Here is a 21,664-nt window from a genome sequence, read left to right on the forward strand (position 1 = left end):
AATAAAAAAGAATATTCAAGGAAACCGTAAGTAAAAAAATGACTAAGAAATATTTTTTTAAATGATTACATTTTGATGATTTAATAATGTACGATAATCAATCAAATAAAAATATATATTGCTAGAAGATATTGTCAGTAGCCATGAGTTTCTCAACTGTGAAATATGTACATAAATTAAAAATTATACCATGAATCAAAATAAATAAGTACTATGCCTTATGAAAGTATTTTTAAAACCTGAAAGTGTGTGGCCTTCCTTGTGTTAAAAATGACATTCAATAAAAATGTTTACACGCCAAATTTAAACGTTTCTCCTTCAAAACACTCGGAATTTACGATCGGGAGAGTAATGGCTGCAGTCGGGTCAAGCAGCTGAAATCAATGCGCGCATTACGGGAGCTAAATATACCAGGGAGGCAGGATGTAAGCGGAGATCACGAATTCATCATTGCTCGCACACGCAGGCGTATATGTACTAACATAAGGTGCCGTGGTGAGTTTGAGCGTGCGAGGGTGTTAGTTCGTGACTCGAGAGGGTATGTTGCGAGTGCAGCAGGAACACACGTGGAGTAAGCAAAATGCATCTTATACATGCATCTACACACACACACACACATATATATATATATAAATATATATATATATATATATATATATATATATATATATATATATATATATATATATATATATATATATATATATATATATATATATATATATATATATATATATATATATATATATATATATATATATATATATATATATATATATATATATATATATATATATATATATATATATATATATATATATATATATATATATATATATATATATATATATATATATATATATATATATATATATATATATATATATATATATATATATATATATATATATATATATATATATATATATATATATATATATATATATATATATATATATATATATATATATATATATATATATATATATATATATATATATATATATATATATATATATATATATCGATGTAGAGGCATCTATATCTATTGGTGAGATGAAAATGAACTTTTTATTGAGCAGAAACTCTTATATTAGTATGTGAGGTCCGAATCCTGGATTTAGATATACTCAAAATGTTGTAAGTATATTAGCGTATGTATAATCAATATTATCTGCGAAAAACAATGATAACGGTGATAATGATGATCAGATTATGCTATCAGCACGAGTGGTCTGTCAATCCGTCTCGCGTGCGACACGGCTGCAGCCAAGATGGCGGCGCCCGCTGCAGACCATGACCGTGCGCAACGCGCGGCGCCTTGCGTGCCGCGGGAACGTCGATAATGTGGGCCGCGGCCGTGCGTAAGTGACGAACAAATAGCGACTGCCTGTACATACTCGACACATACTAGTGCACCGCATACATACACACATGCATACATACATGCATGCAAGTGCGCCAGTTCTGCAGTGCCTCACACCCAGTGGTGGAATATCGAAATTCACAACGGAAAATCAGGTGAAAAACTTGGCATGATCAGGTGTATTGTTGGGTAATATATCCAAAATAAAACAAGGTTTGTTGGATTGAATTCTACATTTATTTATGTATATGTTAATAAGTGACGCGTTTCGTCTTCTTAGGACATTATCAATCACTATTGAGTATTTGATAATGTCCTAAGAAGACGAAACGCGTCACGTATTAACATAAACATAAATAAATGTAGAATTTAATCCAACAAACCTTGTTTTATTTTGGATATTACCCAACAATTCAATATGAAATTCTACCAATTGTCTGCAGCTACAATAAATGATCAGGTGTTTCAAAGACTTGGAAGTGGTCAAGTCAGATGTCGGAATAATCTGGTGTATGTATGAGGTGTATGAATGTGAAAGAGGCGAAGATTGTGTGCTAAGAGAGATTGGTGGCGTTCCATTATCTCTGCCTACCCCTACGGAGAAGCGGCGTAATGGTTAGTTAGTTAATTAAAATAAGGTAAAACACAAAATAATATATACTTATGCTTAACGTGAAATATGTTTTCATCTGTAGTGCGTGTTTTTTTAATACCATGTGTAGTATATGACTTAATGCATCATAGAATAACACGTCATTGTTTTCTTCTTCTTTACTTAACCCGTAGTGTGCGTCAAACATGGCTCCCATGTCCATACAAATATTGCAGCCGTGCGTAAGCACGTTATTATTTTCAAACGTATTAAATTTTTAATATCATTTGTTAATGTAAATGTGAAAAATATATCACAAGAACCCAGACCATTTGAACATAAATCTTTGTTGAATTTGTTTTTGCAATTGGCAGTAATCGAGCGTCGAGCGACTACCCAACTATTCCACGTACATACATATGTATTAAACTTTAAATTTGTGTTACACAACTGCTAGTGTGTAATTCAAATCTATGCTAATTCATAAATTGATCGCCGAAATAAAGTATCCATTTTAGCAACATTATGTGTTCCATAGATCGCTTATGCACTACACGGATTTTTAACGTCCGGCACTTCAGTTGATTGAACGGATTGAAAACGGATGATTGGCTTGAATTGGCTTGTGCTTTTGTCTTTCTTTCTTCGGATCGGTGCGTGATCACAGCGCGCGTAAATTCGATCACCCTAAACTGTCGTAGTCGCTTTTATTTTTCAAAACCGGACTGCCGGACGGTAAAATTCCGTGTAGTGCACGAGCTGCCATACTGTGCTCTTATTTTATCACCAACGAAAAAAATACGTAAGGAATTGATATATATATATATAATATGAAGGTCTAATTTCAATTTTCCACCACTGTACGTTGCGGGCGATCATTGGCTGACGGCGATTGATATTAATTTGCGGTTTTGAAAAGATGTATTGTAAATTCATGTATATTACGTATGCAAGCATACAATAATAACTGGAGATTTCATGGCCGTTTGGAGCATTGTTAAGCCTCACAGCGAGATTATTGTTTTACAAACACGCTTTTAACACATCCAATATTCTAAACAATATGTTACACAGTCGGAAAATCAAGTTCTTTACATACCTTAAAACTAAATGTCAAAACATAATCTTAAAATCCCCTCCGCTTATATTCATCCTAACTTATCGTCTTTGCAGACTGTCAGCTCTCTTCATCCTCAGGTTGTAGGTCCTTCTGTCATATACAACGTCACCTAGGTAATGCCTTCGAATCATATAATCTTCCTGTAGCATCCTTGGTCTTCCTCTAGATGTCTTTCGAGGAAGATCCATGGCGATCTCCTGGTTTACAACATGTTCAGGTTCTCTACGTCTTATGTGCCCATACCATCTCAATTGCTTTTCCTCTACCTTACTATCGATATCAGTTACACCCAGGCTCCTACGAATGCGTGAACTCATTATTTTATCTCTAAGGGTCACTACAGCTGTCTATCTGAGCATTCGCATTTCAGCAGTTTCTAGTTGCTTACAGTAGGCGTTTCTGCTCTGAGAATACAAGATTTATATAACACACAGATATATCATATGCATAACTTTGTATTCCTCGCCATAACACATCATTCTTCAGTAATTCCTTCTCTGTCCAAGTGGCCAGACTATGGAATGAATTACCTCTCCTTGTAAAAATACACCTTCTCAGATAACTTTAACGAAACGTCTGAGACATTACTGTTTATCATTAGAATCCTAATTGTCCATCAAATCTCCTCCCTTAGTTTATCCCTCTTCCTGCTTCCCAAAACTCCCTTTTTCCTTTGCCTTCCTTATTATCATGTTTTATAATTTGTTTTTTAAATGTTCAAGTACCATCTACCCTCTGATTGCAAACAGCTATAAGTATATGGTAACAAACGTTTCTATCAATATCACTAGTCTGTGTTTGGTTGTGTACACAAGTACGCCAATGTATTTATTTTCTGAACATGAAGTTTAAATAAATAAATAATTGTGTGGAATAAGTACTTTTTTCAACATTGAGACAAAAAAAGACAAGAATTTGATGGCGTTGTAAATGGGGGCATTGCAGTTTTTATTGAATCATTTCGCGCTGATGACTTTATTGCGTGTGACATGAGGGAAGTCGTTTAGCTGTCAAGCTGTGATGTCTCAGCGGTGCTTGACCGTGTCCTCGGGCACCGCGCAGGCGAGTCGCCTGCGTAGCCGCACCGACACGGCGTGCTACGCATCGTAATGCCAACTTGATGTGTCGTGGTGTTAAATGGAGCAAAGCGGGGGAGATGTGATGCTGGAGAATGCAAATGGTATTTATCACCAACCCTCGAGTTTATATTATATTTTTTTTTAAATCTCTAGAGTGAAAATATTGTAGGTAATTAGACACAAGCAAAATGAATATTTTTTAGGAATTTCCGAATTTCAGGAATGTATAATATGGAATTATCTTGTTGAATCGTTTAGTTTTTTTTGGCCATCCTCGTTCTGTTCTGCCGTTCACATTTGCTACAATATAATGTGTATTGCGTTCATAATATAATATGTATACTTTCTTAGTCATTTTTTTGTACAGGTTTTTCACTTCTAATTGGACGTATTACAAACCAAATCGGACGTTTGAGAAAAAATATACAGGTTGATTTTTTTAAATATATTCAAAGTTGTACTCATAATTCAAAAATTCAAAGTATTTACTATCGAAAATCTTGTATGAAAACTTCAGGACACACGCGCGCGCAAAGACTATGACAGCGCGCCGCGCAGGCTTGCCAATTTGACGACTAACGCATTTGCTTAGTATATTCACGCTGACAGTATATGTACTACTAATAAAATAAAAAATAAAATAAATATCCTAACTTTTTTTTTATTCAATATAACGTCGAAGTTATTTTGCGAGCTGCCAATTTAGTTTCTAAAACGTTCGATTTGTAGTGAAAAACCTGTATGATCTGGTTGTGAAGAATAATTATTTAGTTATATCGTTTTTAATTGTTAAATTACTGTAAATTGTAAAGCGCCCTTGAGGTGATTTCTCACGGAAATGACGCTGTATAAATTTTCCGATAAATAAAAAAAAAATGAACCTATTAACGTGACACACAAGTTCTCACGATTTTTTTAACAGACGAGACGCGCGTTTTAACCTTGGATAAAAAAAATAAACAGTGGACTATGCTGTAGAAGGAGATATAACCAAAGGTTTCAGATTCATCTGTAATTTATTCAAATATGACTTTAAAAATCCTTTTCTTTAATAAAATTATGCTTAAAATCCTAATCATACTTTATATGTTATTATTACAATACACTACTGTAAATTATTTCGATTTTAATTTATTTTGTAGGAAAATCTTTACAAAATCATAGTTTTCAACCCCTGCCTTGTGTGTGTATGTAACATAGAATTTTATCTAGCCTTCTATCAGTACGATGATGTCGGTAACGAAGAAACACGGTCACTGGCAATATTAAATAAGTGGAAATACTATTGTATATAGTTGTATAGGTTTTTTTTAAAGGAGTAATACCATGATAGTCTGTTTTACGAGTTTTGTCTGCAACTAGAACAGTAAAGATACGGAAAGTAAATGTGAAAAATACATCACAAATGCGCAGAATACTTGCAAATAAATTATCTTAAATCCATTTTGTAACTGGCAATAATTGAACCCGCGACGCTAGTTTCGCAGTCGAGCGTCTACCCAACTATACGCCACAGCGCCTGTCCGGCTGATTGACAAGATACAGAATATAATATCACCATTTCGAAAAAGTTGTATTATATTATATGTAGTTGCACGATGAAGACAGTAATGTGCAAGGAATGCTAGTAAGAGCTGTAGGACATTACAAAGTTGACTGACATAATGGTTTAATGGAATACCTTCGGATACCGTGGTGGTACATTAGCCTAGCATAAGGTGGGCTTCCCACGAAGGCTTCTAGTCTATGACACGATGTACGGGAAGGGGTAAAACAGCTTACGTTTCACTTCCTTTAAGCCATATTAAAACGCGGAACTAGCAATAGTATAAAGCGTCGATGGATCGTGCACTGACGCACAGAAAAATATTGTGCCATAAAATGAACTGCATGTGTACGAGTACATAACACTGCGACATTACAAAGTAAAGGCGGGTCGCATGTCGCTCACTCCTTTCAAGAACGTCATAAATCAAAAAACGACAATTTTCAGATGTGCATGTTTTCGGGATGCCCAGAAAATGTACTGTTTCCCAGCAAAAGAGGCATATTTTTAACTAAATATTTACCCGCTACATGGCAAAAAGTGTTGTTTTTTCATTTTGAAGAAAAGGTATTATTTAATTTTTTTTTTTTTTAATATAAGTACTAAATATTTTTCAAATGTAGAAAAAACATTCAGGTTTTAATCTAAAAAGATCTGTTGCACAATAAAATGTTCAATAAGTGGCTTGATATTTATTTTAAATACATTTCATTATATTTTTAAACTTTAAAAATGATCTCCTGAAATTTTTTTAATAATATATGACGTTGTTGAAAGGAGTGAGCGATATGAGCAACGATACGATTAACAACGGTGCAATTAAATAATAATTGTTATTGGCTTTTAATGAAACAATAAATCAGTAATGAATCTGTTGTTATTTGTTATGAACTTTAAGAACGATATGCGCGGAATAAGTAAACTATGTGTTATCTGCATCGTGTGATTATGATAAAGTAATTATTATATTGAAGTTATACAAATGAAATGGTAAAATATATGGTTTTGTTCTGAAATGACTAAGTTTTTTTTTTATTACTAGTTTTCCGAGCCACGCGTTGCTGTGGCTCCGTTCGGTTAAATAGAAAAAGAAAGAAAAGCGATAATACACATTTCTAATAGTATATTTCATATAACAGTCCTTGTGGGCATACAATATTTTAGCAGTTGTTCAAAAGAACAAGCTGTCTGCCATATGAAATTTTTAGTATTGCGCGTGTTGCTGTTACGTTCAACAGATGGCGCTGCCATTGCGGTGAAGAAAACTGTTTCATCATGTTTCTATCTGTCAGAGGTAAAAATATACTTAAATAAAAATTTGTACAAACGAAAATTTACATTTTTTTATGAATGCACCGTTGTGTCAAAACTTCAAAGCAATCTGTGAATAACCTTAGGATATTTAAGGTTTTGATCAAACGAACATTTATATTTTTATTTATTTAGATAAATATATTATTTTGTAAAGCTTGAAAAAATAAAAGAATAATGACACTTCGTCATAAATGAAATGATCTTCCACCTCGCAGGAGCGGACCGGAGAATGACAGGACATAGTCCTAAAAAAGGAGGAAGAAGAAGAAGATGTCTTAAATGAGTCAAAGTTCAGTACATTGTTCTGAGTCGGGCTAAAATTAAATTCGACAATAACGAAAAACCTTAAATGGATAGCACTAGAATTGAAAAGGGAGCGAATTCAAAAGTTTTATCCATCATAATTAACGAAAATGAAGTAAAACAAATTTGTTCCGTAACTTCTTTGAAAAGGCTTAATTAAAATATATTTAAAGGCTTCTGAGAAATTTTCGAAGCCAACGCTTTAAGGAATATAAGCAATTGAACGAAATAATAAATTATGAAATTATATTAACAAGTTCACTGCGTATAAAATAATGTAACAAAGATAAACTTAAATTCGAGAATAAAAAATAACAAAAAACATTATTTATATTATTTATTGATTCGGCATTAACTTTGTGGAATGACATGATTATGTTATTAAAAATTAAACACTTGAATAATCCACTTAATCGAGTTTTATTTTATTTACGACTAGTTTCGAAAACGACAATTGTTTTCATCTTCTGGTACAAATTAAAACTGTTTTAATTTGTACCAGAAGATGAAAACGATTGTCGTTTTCGAAACTAGTCGTAAATAAAATAAAACTCGATAAATTTGATTATTCAAGTGTTTAATTTTTAATAAAATAAACATTACTTCGTTTAAAATCATATTTTACTTTCTTTTGATATAAAAAACGTTTTCCTCATCGGCCCGATGTTTCCACCAATATTGGTATTTAAACATTACCTAATATGGTACACAAAGCAAAACCTTATAAGGAACGGAGAAAAAAATCTATTGAAGTGATCATATGTTGTATGTTTAAGGCTTATGCAATCCTTTAAATGTTGTTGTCATTTAAAGAACGTTATATTACGATTATGTCTGAATATGAGTGTTTCAAAAAAAATGTTTCAACCAAATTATTGTGCGAAATCAATAAAGCATTTTAATTAAACATATGAAGTGTGAAATTGATATTTTTAATCGTTTTAAACAATTTTTTATGAAAAAAACAGTTAAACGCTGTAATTAAACAAATAAAGTGTGAAACTGATTTTTAAATAATATTTCAACCAAAATATTGTAGAAAAATTCAGTAAAACGTTAAAATTAAAAACGTTAAGTGTGAGGCTGATTTTTATAAAATATTTTCAACTAAAATATTGTGCAAAAATCAGTTAAACGTTGTTATTTAACACGTAAAGTGTGAAACTGATTTTTAAAACATATTTTCAATCAAAATATTGTGCAAAAAATCAGTAAAACGTTGTAATTAAACATATAAAGTGTGAAACTGTTTTTTTATTTATTTTAAATCGTTTCAACAGTAGTTCTTTCGAGTTAGTAGGATTCGTTTGACCCTTACCGCCCACAAAAAACGACACCAACTCATTAGACAACCTGATAAATTATTATTTAAAAAAATATATCGAATTAAGACGAGTTTTTCGTTCTTCAAAGGGTTTGTAAAGTGCGCGGGCTGCTTACAAATGAGAACAACGAATGAGATACAAAGCTGGTCGTTAGGCGCAGGTATGTGTGTGCGTCACGATGGATATGGTCCATAGAGATACAAAACACTAGATACCCAAAGCGGTCATGGCTTACAGCCTCAGAGTCAAGGATATCCGAGCAAAAACACAATTTACACGAGGATTCTCCTCCGCAACAAAAAGGGTGATTTGTCTTCCATCAATCATTCTGAGCAATGATTAAATACGTATTTAACCTTAGGGACTTCAATAACTAATTGATTCAATACTTTAAATTATCTCATTATGATTCAAACCCATAAGAAATATTTAAAAAAAAATCTGTTAGCACTTATTTATTTATTTGTTTTTCACCACTAACATAATTACAAATTATAATTTACAATAATGCGCCCTTATTGAGAAAAAATCGTTACAAAAGCTTTTTAAAAAAATGCTACCGTTAAAGAAAAACCTTTTAAAATGTTTTTTTACTGTTAAAAATAGAAAACCAAATCTTCAAAAAAGTCTTCAAAATCACAGTACCTACTTGAATGGTTAAATGAGTTAAAATGACGCATAAAAGTAATACATATTAAATGAGTTAAACTAACGTTTTAAATGCATAAAAGTAATACAGATAAAATGAGTTAAAATAACGTTGTAAATGCATAAAAGTAATGCATATTTAATGAGTTAAAATAACGTTGTAAATGCATAAAAGTAATACATATGTATTAAATGAGTTAAAATAACGTTGTAAATGCATAAAAGTAATACATTTGTATTAAATGAGTTAAAATAACGTTGTAAATGCATAAAAGTAATACATATGTATTAAATGAGTTAAAATAACGTTGTAAATGCATAAAAGTAATACATAATCGAGAGTGTTTTTGCCTAGAATTTTCACTCACGAATTTCATGGAATTATAGTAACTTTAAACACAAAGAGTAAACCATCTTACAAAAAGGAATAGCTTATTAAACTTAAAGCCTAAGTAGGGCCATGATAAACGGTGTTATATAAGCCGTTGATATTGTAATTTTAAAAAAAAGCAACACAAAATCTATTTTTTAGTCGTCTTAACGCAGCATTTGAGGTCGGCAAGGGCACGGATAAGATATAGGCAATAAAATCAAGACGGTAAATTATTGTGAATTGCCAAAAACGACCATATTGACAACGTGAATGCCGATGGCGTGTGCTGAAAAGGGAAAAAGGTGACTCGAGAAAAGGTGTGACGGCACTCTGAACGAGGGACCCACTGCAAAAATAATGTCTTAAGCCCTACGGGTGGGTCCCAGATGAAAGATAGATAGAGTAAAGGAAAAGTAAAGGGAAAACTAAGATCAATGTATCATATTACATATACGCAGTTTAACCAGATTCCCAAAATGTTTAAAAAAAAATAACCGTAAAACAAATTGACAAAAAAACCCTTCTTTATTTTTTTTTTAATTTTGTACTATTTATCATACTTCAAACATATTTCTTTCCATACTTACATTTAAACATATTTTTACTTTTGATTTTTTACGATTGATTAATTGTATTTTGAATGAGATTTCTAATAAATACAACAATGATAATTGCATTTAACTCAATGTTATTCGAAAAATGAAAATAATTAACTTAATAAATGGTTCAAACCACCAAAAAAATTAAACCTAAATACAATTATTCCACGATTCTTCGGGCCAACTAAAAAAATATTTATACACGTCTATAATTTTTGTTCTATAATTCTTAATCTCAGTTTAATTTTCTTAATTGCTGTTCTATAGCATATTTAAAGAAAAAAATACGAAGCTTTATGAAATGTTTTTAAAACAAGTGAATAGTTAATTTAATATTTTAAGTGGGTTACATTAACGTACTTTAAAAATCTAACCGTCCAAAAAGTAAAAATGAATAAGTATAGGTTCACTAAATTCGTCTTATCATGTATGTATAAAAGAAAACCATTAAAACTGTATAATACCATGTGAATAGGTTTTAAACACGAAAAGTTAAAAAAATAAACGTCACTTTTCCCTGTAATAATAAACTACAATTAAATTTAAAAGAATTTTAATAAAAAAAAGCAAGAGATTAACGACCGAGCAGTTAGTAGCAGTCAGAAAAAATAACTCACATTTTGTCCGAAAATCCAATTTGATTTATTTTCATTCTTTCTACGAAGGATGCAAGGAACGGGGCATAAATATTCAAAAAAAGGATAACGAATAATGAGAAACTTAGAATGCACGAAGCTGTTTTCGACCTCCAGCCCTCGACAGTACATTATGAGCATAATAAAGGAACCAAAAAACTTCGCCCACTATGCAAGCGGAATTAATGCACCGGACTCAGGTATCTGAATGCAACAATCTGTTTAGGAGCGGACAATGGAAAAAAAAGGACAGAAAAATAACGTGGCAACTATTTCTAGAGACATCACAGACTCCTTTTCAATTTGTAAAAAGGGTTCATTCCTAAACATACATTAGACACGTAACAAGACGAGGGTAAATAGACAAAATATGGCGTAAGAATAACTCACGAGGCATGTGTGTATAATAAGGCGAACAAAAATAAATTTTAACAAAATGAAACTATAAACATTCATACAGAAAACATACTGACTGTCTCGCCTAATGTGTAAATAATTGAAACGGTAGCAACAGAACTTAAAATTATATTTCAATTTGTCGGTATCTCTTGCGGGCCCCATAAAAAAACTTTTAGACATATGCGCAGAAACTTATAATTAAGTTTATTGTGTATTTATAAATCCCAGCTAATAAAAGCTTCTTCTTAGAATCCATTATGAAATGGGAATTTCCATTATTATTGTTTTTTTTTTAAAAACTCATCGTACAAAAACCTTCGTTGATTGGGCTATTCAATAGAACCTCAGTCGACCAAGAAGAAAATAAACATTGAAACTCATTTTTCATTTTTGTAAAAATAATAATAAAAGTCGAGTTAGGAACGTGCTCGCAAGATGAAATGATGGATTTTAAGCTATTAATAATGATTGCGGAGTTGGAAGAAACTTGCAATCGTTTTTTTAGCTCCATCAATTTGTCACGGCCAAGGTGTAAAGTCGATTTCATAACGCAAAGACAAAGGCTCATTTAAATCAAATACACTGTTAATTGAAAACACGCGTGTTGAATATACACAGTTGTCGGTGGGATTGGTAAAACAAATATACTACAACTAAGTGCACGAGACGAGGAAAGCTTTAATGCACCAATTACAATGTCAATATTTATGTGACTGGCTGTTGATCTAAGAATTAGCCCGAGAGTCAAGGACCTCTATGAATCACAAGAAAATATGGCAGTAAGAAATTAGGATAGTTTCATTGGTGTTAATAATATGTAGTATTAAACAAACTTGTTATTTTATTCTCAATGGTTGTTTGCGTTAATATATCGCTCACTCCTTTCGCGAACGTCATAAATCAAAAATTGTCAATTTTGAGTTGGGCGTGTTTGCAAAATCCCCATGTACTTTATCCCAGCAAAAGCGGCATATTTTAAACTTAATATTTACCCGATACAGGGCAGAAAGTGTTGTTTTTGCATTTTGAAGAAAAGGTATTGTTTAATTATTTTTTTAAATATACTAAATATTTTTCAAATGGAGAAAAAACCTTCAGGTTTTACCAAAAAAGATCTGTTGCACAGTAAAAAGTTCAATAAGTGGCTTGATATTTATTTTTAACACATTGTGTTATATTTTTAAACTTTAAAAACGTTCTCCTGAAAAAGTATTTTGATTTATGACGTTCTTGAAAGGAGTGAGCGATATGTTTTGTTATTTTCGGGAATTCATCACACGGATGATGTTTTCTGGCCATTGTTATCATCTCAAAAGACCAGAATTATATTGTAATGAAACTATTCTATGAATTATTTCTGCTACAAAAGCCGTATTTAAAAAAATAAAATAATGTAAAATTTAATTGAACCAGGATGAATAGAGACTGTAGCGCTCATTTGTCCATTATAAAACGCTGGCCAGATAAGTGGGTGGAAAGGTCGTCTACATTTGGTTGTACGTGTGTACTGTGAATGATGCTCTATACCCGTACATCCATACGGAAGAAACGATACAAAATATATTGCAATTGCATCTTTTGAACGCTTTTACTGCCATTTTTTATGATTTGCGGTGTGTGGTTTGTTTTCTTTAAGTGCGGAGACGGAAGGATAACTAAATGTGGCATATAAAACTATAATTGCTCAATAGCCAGTGCCGACCACTGCTGTTTAGGTTACTGGTACTACTATCTTCATATTGTTTCCTCTCAATGAGAGGAGAGCAGATATAATGGAATGGCACACGCATCCGTCCTGATCCAAGGTACAAGCTCCTTCAATATCCATATACGACTAGTACTTTCATAATTTATCACTGAAAACAGATCTGTAGATGGTATAGTGAGTATAGTAGAGCAATACTAGGATGTCCAAGGACTTAGGATGACCATTTGAATAAAAACCTCAAATCTGGTCATGACAGTCTACGAATAGTAATAAGTATATAACAAGGTGATGAATAATATTAAGGACAAGTTTCAGCATCCCTTTTTTAATTAAAGTCTTACTAGGATATTCCCAATATTAATAGTGGTATTAAACAAATAAAATTGAAATTAAAAATGGGATTCATGAAATTCATTAATGAAATTCAATCCTTCTACCTACACTTCTGTGATGAAACGACGTTGTAGTATTATTATATTTGAAAACGAGGTTTTCATGAAAAGACGTGTGAGGTTAAACACTGTTAAAGGTTCGAAGAGTATGCATGTATGTGATAAATCATATTTGTATGATTTTAAAATCAATATAAAAAATCCTACTACATATTTAGCTTTAAAGTTATTGAAGTGCCATTTTAAGGTCTGTGAATTTATTTGATTTCATTTCGAGAATGACGGGAGATGAGGATAATTTAAAAAAAATAAAACACCGACAGGTCTCTTCCTATTTCGACTCTCTGACAGGTAAAAAGACACTGCGGTTTTATGCCAAGAACACTTTGCATATGCCCACGCAGTTTGACGCGATGCCAAGCGGATAAAAAATAACAATGTAATAAACAAACAGACGGATCGTTAGGTCCTCTTAATATTCGTGCAGAGTAAACAAGCGGCGATGATGATATGCGATATGCAAGGAAATATGAGGGTTGAAGATGATATCAATTCAGCATTCACGCTTTCGCACTAGTAGCCTTTGGTACAAAAAGAACACTGAGAAATGTCTTTCTGTATAAGGGTCTGTCTCCTCCAAATATCTCATGCGTCATACAGTGTGTCCGAAAGACTGTTGGATTAAGTCACTGCATAGACGAAAGTCTATTGCAGAAATGAGAGACGTAACAAGACAACTAAAAAACTGGGTGGATGATGATGATGTGGATGAAGGAGACTTATGTATATCCAGTAATATGATATAGATCACATTAAGAAGAAGTCTTACTGAATCAAGCTTGATTCGTTTGGCGCAATTGTCAGGACTGTGTATTATATTCTTAAGTCTTTAGTTTTCTTCAAAACTTTATCCGCACCCGATGGTGCATAGGGCACTGCTTTATATAAACGCAGTCGCATCTTGATTCTTAACACATGAAGAAAAGGTGATCAGCTCTCCGCTTCAGGTACCAGTCCAGAAACATATTGGATAAATATTGAAGAGAAAAATCACTTATATTTACTTATTTGACACCCCCTGGGAATTGAAACCGGGACCTCCAGTACGGTAGCCGAGCGTGTTGACCATTACACTACGGAGATGGACATGAGTCTTTAGTACATGTTTTTTTTATTAATATTTTCTAAATGGTTAAAAGCCAACCGGAATCAAAGACTAATTAAGGTTTTCCAGAATATTCGACTGTTGGAAATTTGAAATTCCATGCACCGGACACAAAATTATCGTCTAAACTTCACGCTGCGCCGGATGTGTGCATCCGTTTCGTAGGTCGCAAATAGATTACTACTAATAAAATACGGAAGATTAGTCATAATAAATCCTTTGGCCGGCGGATGTCCATGGGCTGGCTTACTACGTCAGTGGTTTTGAAGCCTCTGTCCTTAGTGGCATCCTGAGCAAGTATTAACCAAAACGTCGATTTTTGAAATTCGTCAAACTTCGCAGATTTTTTTGCAGAAAAGTATATCTTTTTTTTAAGAGTAAGATTTGTTTATTATTTACAAAAATACTTCAATTTAATACTATTTCTGTGAACCTAAGCGGCTCATTATTAGAAATAGGTATCAAGTGGGTTCGAACTGAGAAACTGACTCAAGAGTCCTCTACACTAACCACAACCCGACACATTTTATTGTTATATTTGAAATGTTGGTGTTTTTTTTACCATCGTATTTTTATGTAAACATTTACTTATATATAATTATGTCTTATTGTACATTTTATGTATTTTTTTAAAATAATTTGGATTCGGAATAATCGGCGTGCATGTATGAAAAGATGTATGAGCGTGGAAAAGGCGTAGATTGCGTGCAAAGACAGATTGGTATGGGGTTCTATTCTCTCTGCTTAATCCCGTGAAAACCGCGAAAGAGGCGTGATGGGTAGTTAGTTTTTTTTTATGTATTTTTGGGGAAATCCTAATAAGGAAAAATAATTTCATTAACTGGTTCGGCAGTCACTTTGTGGTAAAACCTATCCATTTTTAAGTAAGGTTTTACTTATAAAATACCACTATTTCTTAAAATATACTGTGACACGTGTTTCGATGCATTCCGCATCTGAAAATGATGCGGGATGCATCGAAACACGTGTCACAGTTGATTTTAAGAAATAGTGGTATTTACTAAGTAAAACTTTAATTAATAATGGGTAGGAAAAATAATGTTTGAGTTATTATATTAAAATTAAACACTTGAATATACCACTTTAATGAGTTTTATTTATAAATACGACTAGTTTCGAAAACTTACAGATGTTTTCATCTTCTGGTACAAATAAAACTAACGAAATAAAAATTTATTTAGGGGTATATATATGTAGTTCCACAAAGTTAATGCCGAATCAATAAATAATATAATGTTTAAGTAGTTACTTAAATGGTACAAATAACGAATTAGACAAAGAATAAATAAAAAAATTCGTGGAATGTACTGAGAATTATTTAAAAACCAATCAATGAACTGTATTTATGCACTAAAAAGAGTTGTAGACATAAAATAAATATGTATTTACATAAAACACGTTAAGATGAGCGATTTTGTCGTTAACACGTATATTTTGAGGTTCATTCTGCACAAATGTTCAATGATAAAATATGCATTTTCTAATGCGTCATTTGCAGGAGAAAATGACAGAAAACAATAAAACATTCGTCACTATGCAATAAAAAGTTAATGTAGGTCGTTTCAAAGGCGATGTTCTGAATTAATGAACGAATATAAACATATGTTTTGATGAACGTTTCCATGATGGTTTGATGAACTTTATCCGTTAGTTTTTATGACTCTGATTGTTTAATTAAAGCAACATTGTTTTGATAAAAACGCCGTAGGATTCTATATAGGAATTAGACAGTTTAGTGTGTTTGTATAGAAATCAATTAACGCTCAGACATTTGTATTCTACTGAATAAGAGAATAAGCCGATTAAGAGAAAAGAAAAGAGATGAAAAATTACTTTAATTCATTTGCGACAAATATCTCGTAGTATTCTACGGAAGTAGTATTAACTATCCCAAAAAGTTAAGAAATAATCCGAAAACATTCTACGTTTGTCTGGAGGTAGTATATGTAGGGTACACATAAAAATACAGCACACACACCCAGACCAATTAAAACAATAAAAAATTATTGAATTCGTTTTGCAATTCGCGAGTCGATGGTCTAGAATACTGCGCAACGGCGCCTTTAAAATTATTATCAATCAAAAAAAAATGGAATTGTAACAGAAAGGATAATCATCTTTGGAAAAAAAATCAAATATTTTGTTTAATATAATGACATGAGAGTCTTTCTAATTACTTTTTCAAAACTAATCTAAAATATCAATCTAATGCGGGGTCTCATTCATAATTCTTCAATGCTGAATTTCAAAACGACTTCAATACATACAAAAGCCGGTTTTAATAGTAAAAAAAAATGCAAGCCCGCGTTGTTCTCGACCAACGATGCAAACCGAAGATACGGCCAAAATGCATTTGGGCAACATTGCCGAGCGGAAAATAATTTCTCACGAAAAGTTTCCGCCGCGGGTGTGAGAGAGGAATGGAGGGAATGGGAAAGTCACCGGTGGGGGGGGGATAGGGAAGGGTAGGAGGGGTTGACCTTGGCAGGGTCAGTCAGTACAGTTTGGGTTGCACCAAGCGATGCCACGCCGCCCACACGAGCTAGCAGTGCCAGGGTGGCAGGCGGCGGCAGGAGGTAGGAGGCAGGATCGATATTGGAAATGGTCCGAGCACTATTGCGGAAAGTCGGATTCTAATCTTGCCAAATTTCGAAATCTGACTCCTTTTAGTCATAAACGAATGTTAATTTGGCCAAAAGCTCACGAATTCTGATTTCAAAACTTCTTTGCGAGAATAGCCAAGATTTTTGAACATATTGAAAGCTATCCCACCGCATGCCCAGATCTGATACAGAAGTATCAAGGCTTCCTGACAGATCTGCTCTTGCTATTAATTTTTTTTTAACTAAGCTTCGAAATTTATTGAACATGAGAAACAATACAAAAAATTTTCCCGATTTTACTGTGAATTTACATTAAAAAGCTTTCAATATACCTGTCCTTGCCAATCTAAATAAATACAAGATTGTAAGTCCATCACCAAATTTTCTAGAAGTACCCCAGTGATTTTTGAACGGTAAGAAGTTGGATGCTAAATGATTTAATAAATAAAGTGATCGAAATATGAGATTTTATAGCTCGTTCGTTTAAAGACGCAGCATGCAAACTCGCATCGTGTAAAACCCAACAACAATATGCGAATGATTACCAATTAAATACACATCAAATACAAGGATGCGGTAATAGGTCCAATTGGCTAACGTGAGAGGTTGTATCAATTGAGCAGAAATTGATAATAAATGACAACTTTACTGTATAAATAATAACTTTGCCCAAAAACGAATGCCGAAATTGTGAATATTAATGTCTTTTATTATAAAAGAACAATCGATAACCAAATCCAAAACCTTTATTGATTTTTCACAAGCCTTTGTTGCTCCTTGATAAATTTGGTGTTGTTGCATGTACTCGATTATCCAAACAATGCAATAATTAGCCGGCAGACATTAATCACGTGCGTCATACCATCCTTGGATGACTTTGGAATGAATCTAATCACAAAAGAGGTCATTTGCCTCGACATTGGCTCCGTGAAGGATAAACGAAAGTGACACCTGGAACCTAGATAATCGGAGCCCTGATAACCGAATTCCACACAAAAGATAACGAAACACTGCATTTGTGACCTGAAAATGTACGACGTTAACGGTAGCGTTCGAACAGCGTTATCGCGAAACACTCTGATAAAGCTCTTATCAATGCAAGCGCAACACAAACATTAGTCCTTACGCGGCTATTTTTAAAGGTGGGTGACCTACATAGTGGATCGAATCAAACTTGTAATAGAGCTATCACCTCTAGCGTGCCCGATTCTAGGACGATGCACCCAGAAATCATCGATGATAAACTCGTTTATCGTTGGCCAATAAATTATGAGCAATTCAATGACAACGCCGACTGCTATACCACGTATAATATTATACACACATACATGCGCCGCACACACGCGCAAACTTTGATGAATTACGGTCCGACTGCTGAAAGCGGCCGAGAAAAGTATGTTTCGAATAAAATAACAATTATCTTTGGTGTTTTTTTTTACATTTTCGAACCTGATGCACCGGTTATAGAATTCGAACGCGGCCGAGTTGCGAATTCGCGCCGGCCGTGGAGTCTCGACGAGAGGAAAAACGGGTTACAAGATGAGCCACCTACATAGAGCAACGCGGTCGCAGCAGCCAATGTCAACAAAGTAACAACGGATAAAATACAGTCACGGAACAAAAGTAGCGAGGTTTCGATTAAACTAACGGAGAAAGTAATAGGATACGCTAGATCCCCCCAGGCGAACTTTCTTGGTTTTTTTCCATCCCGTTGTTACCGAGGCGCTACACTTGTAGTGTTCACGTATCTAAGACCGGATTCAGGCCACGGTGAAAGACGAAAGTAAACTCGAGATAATTTAATAAGAGGGTGCCTGCAGGACGAATGGAAATTGTAATGGATGCAAATTTCTTTTATACGCTGGAATTTGTAAAAGACTGAAATTTTATCATTAAAAACCTATTTAATTCACTAGAAATCGTTTGGTAATAACTCCATAGGTCTGTCTTCATAGTGTAGTGGTTGGTATTGAGCTAAAACCCTGGAGGCCCCGAATTCTGATAAATTAAAAGGAGAATAGGAAAAATACAATATTCAAATGTCGTTGATACATATTTTTTTAACAACGTTGGTACATTAGTAACAATTGATTAAAAATTTTTTTTTAAATAACTGGATATTTTCATGATATGTTTTGTATGAAATTGACAAATTTGAAATACGTCATATTGTATGAATTCGAGTAAATCATAATAATAATAATACACAATATATAATAATGTATCCCGCGCAAAACATAAGTTAACGTTATGAATCGTTTATCATCTACAGAAATTGTACATCATCACAAATGACAATGTTCCCGAGTTTCCTTTTGTTGCATAAATGGTGAATAAACGAAATAATGAATGAAGCCGATGAAAGAAAAAAAAACTGTAACAATGGCGTCATAGCGCATTTGCATTGTCATGTGTTGTAACGTACATACTGCACTGGATTCCGGGAACCATTTCCATTAGGTCATACGTAAACTGTCGTCATACGGAGGCATTAGTGGGATAAAGCTTCATGTGAAATACTCGTAAATATTTAGATTCAAATATAAACTAATGACACAAGCGTTTATCTCGTCGAAACACACAACGACCCTATAATGTCATCCAACGAAATATAAATGGAACATACAAGAGTGGCTATTTTTATGTTGAATGGAGCAAATAATTTGGTAAAATGACACAATAATATAAGCTAATTTTAGTTCTTTGTAAAGCGCCCTTGAGATGACAGTCCACAAGAAAAAAACTCTTAGCAAATTAGCCAATTATCATTATCATTACATATCATAATATGATACATATTGTGTACAAGTTTAGAAAAAAATGGACGGAGTCATTTACGCATTCAAACGACAGTGGTGTTTTCGATGTAAAGTTGTAACCCATGCGGGTAGCCAGTTGCCCCGGTACAAACATAATAAGAATTAATCCAAATTGAAAGGTTTATGTTAGCGTTAATGGGAACTCATGGGGGTATCAGTATGGTGACGGTTGAGGGGGCAAGACTAACCTAACGATCTTTCATATAAAACACTTTAAAAGTTTTCACTTCGAAAATATTTAAGTTAAAAGAAACTTACGCAGAATCTGTCGTACTCCAAAAGTGCACAATAGAAGAATCACTTATATCCCGTTTTGCACAATAGCAAAAAAGGATCACGGCACTGTTATATCCAGTTATAGTGCAGCTTTACTGCATGTAAATCAGCTCCATGCGCAATCCTATCGCATCCCGAACCAGGTGGTCACAAAACTGCATTCACAGACACTTCTCTATCCTGGTATTGTTGTAACGAAGAAAAAACCGCAATAGGTAACAGCATCTGTGAGTTGTTGCTGTGATGCAATAATGACACTGACAAGCAAGAAGGCTTATTTGATCACTCAAGATGCGATCTGATTTAGTTAAAATTAAATATTTACACACACGATTATGTATCCGTTACGTGGAACTATCGGGGCATCCGATTGTCACAATGTTTTATCAAAAATTAGAGTTTATAATCTGCACAGTTTAAAGTCAACAAAATATTAGATAATGTATATGTTAAAGTTAAAAAAAAATGTCATCCAAAATCCAAACAACACGAAAGATAGAGAAAACAACAAACAAAACGTTAAAAAATTTACAGTTACCCAAAATTACACCTATGTGGGTCAAGGCCTCCGTGGAGTACCGAACCCAAAGCGCAACTTTCGATTCGAAAGTAATCAACACTTATACGCACACCCACAATATCTGGTATGCAAAAGATCACAAAAACTAAAATAGCAGTCCTAGTGAAATATATAAAAGCGGATATTTCGGTAGCGTACGATTTCCCAGCGCGAACGAGACGTCAACAAACTCGGGCGGAAGGTCAGCTGATAATTTTCTAGGTTACTTTGCGACACATCCACTGCGTTACTCGAAGACTTTATAAGAGATGTTATATCTAATTTCTAAATTCCGTGATTGGTTGTCCGGTCAATCTCGGTTGTGGCGGGATTCTACTGTCGCGAGTATCAGGAGGCGATGCGCGATGAGGAGGTATCGCAAGTCCCAACCCTCTCGCGATGCATGCGGCTCTCTGTGGAGGACGAGCCGCGACTGCATAGCGCGGGATAGCCCCTTCCCCCCCTCCCGCGGCCCGCTCTATGGGCCTAAGCAGCCCCCCGCCCCGCGCGCCTCCCCGCGCCCGCCGGCCCCCAGTACCGTGGGGCCGGATAGCCTTGTGTAGATGCATTGCCCCTACACTGCACGCCAGCTGTCGGCATCGCTGGCACGCGAACCGCGATATATTATTATTATTATTAATAATAATAATAATATTTTTTCATGAATGTTTTCCGCAGATACTTTGTGGCACATCTTATAAACTTTATAAAATGAAATAACTTTGGTATAACCCCTATTGGGGTTGCTATGCAATGAATAATAAAAACAACATTTAGAATTTTTACGGAGTGCGTGGAAGTTTTTTCGTGAGATTATTTCAA

General features: G+C 33.8%; 1 protein-coding gene across 1 annotated transcript in view; it reads right to left on the bottom strand.

The window, feature by feature from the left end:
- LOC148300661 (ecdysone receptor-like) overlaps nt 1–21,277 on the bottom strand; it is a 343,879-nt gene extending 322,602 nt beyond the window's left edge. The window contains exon 1 of the mRNA XM_088274456.1: nt 20,266–21,277. The gene's annotated coding sequence lies outside the window, so the exon portion shown is untranslated. The remainder of the gene's footprint in view (nt 1–20,265) is intronic.
- Nucleotides 21,278–21,664: the final 387 nt, after the last annotated feature.

This window comes from Brachycentrus maculatus, unplaced genomic scaffold, assembly GCF_059751285.1.
Source record: "Brachycentrus maculatus isolate JH-2025_06_01 unplaced genomic scaffold, ASM5975128v1 h1tg000677l, whole genome shotgun sequence".
NCBI classification, from domain to species: Eukaryota; Metazoa; Arthropoda; class Insecta; order Trichoptera; family Brachycentridae; genus Brachycentrus; species Brachycentrus maculatus.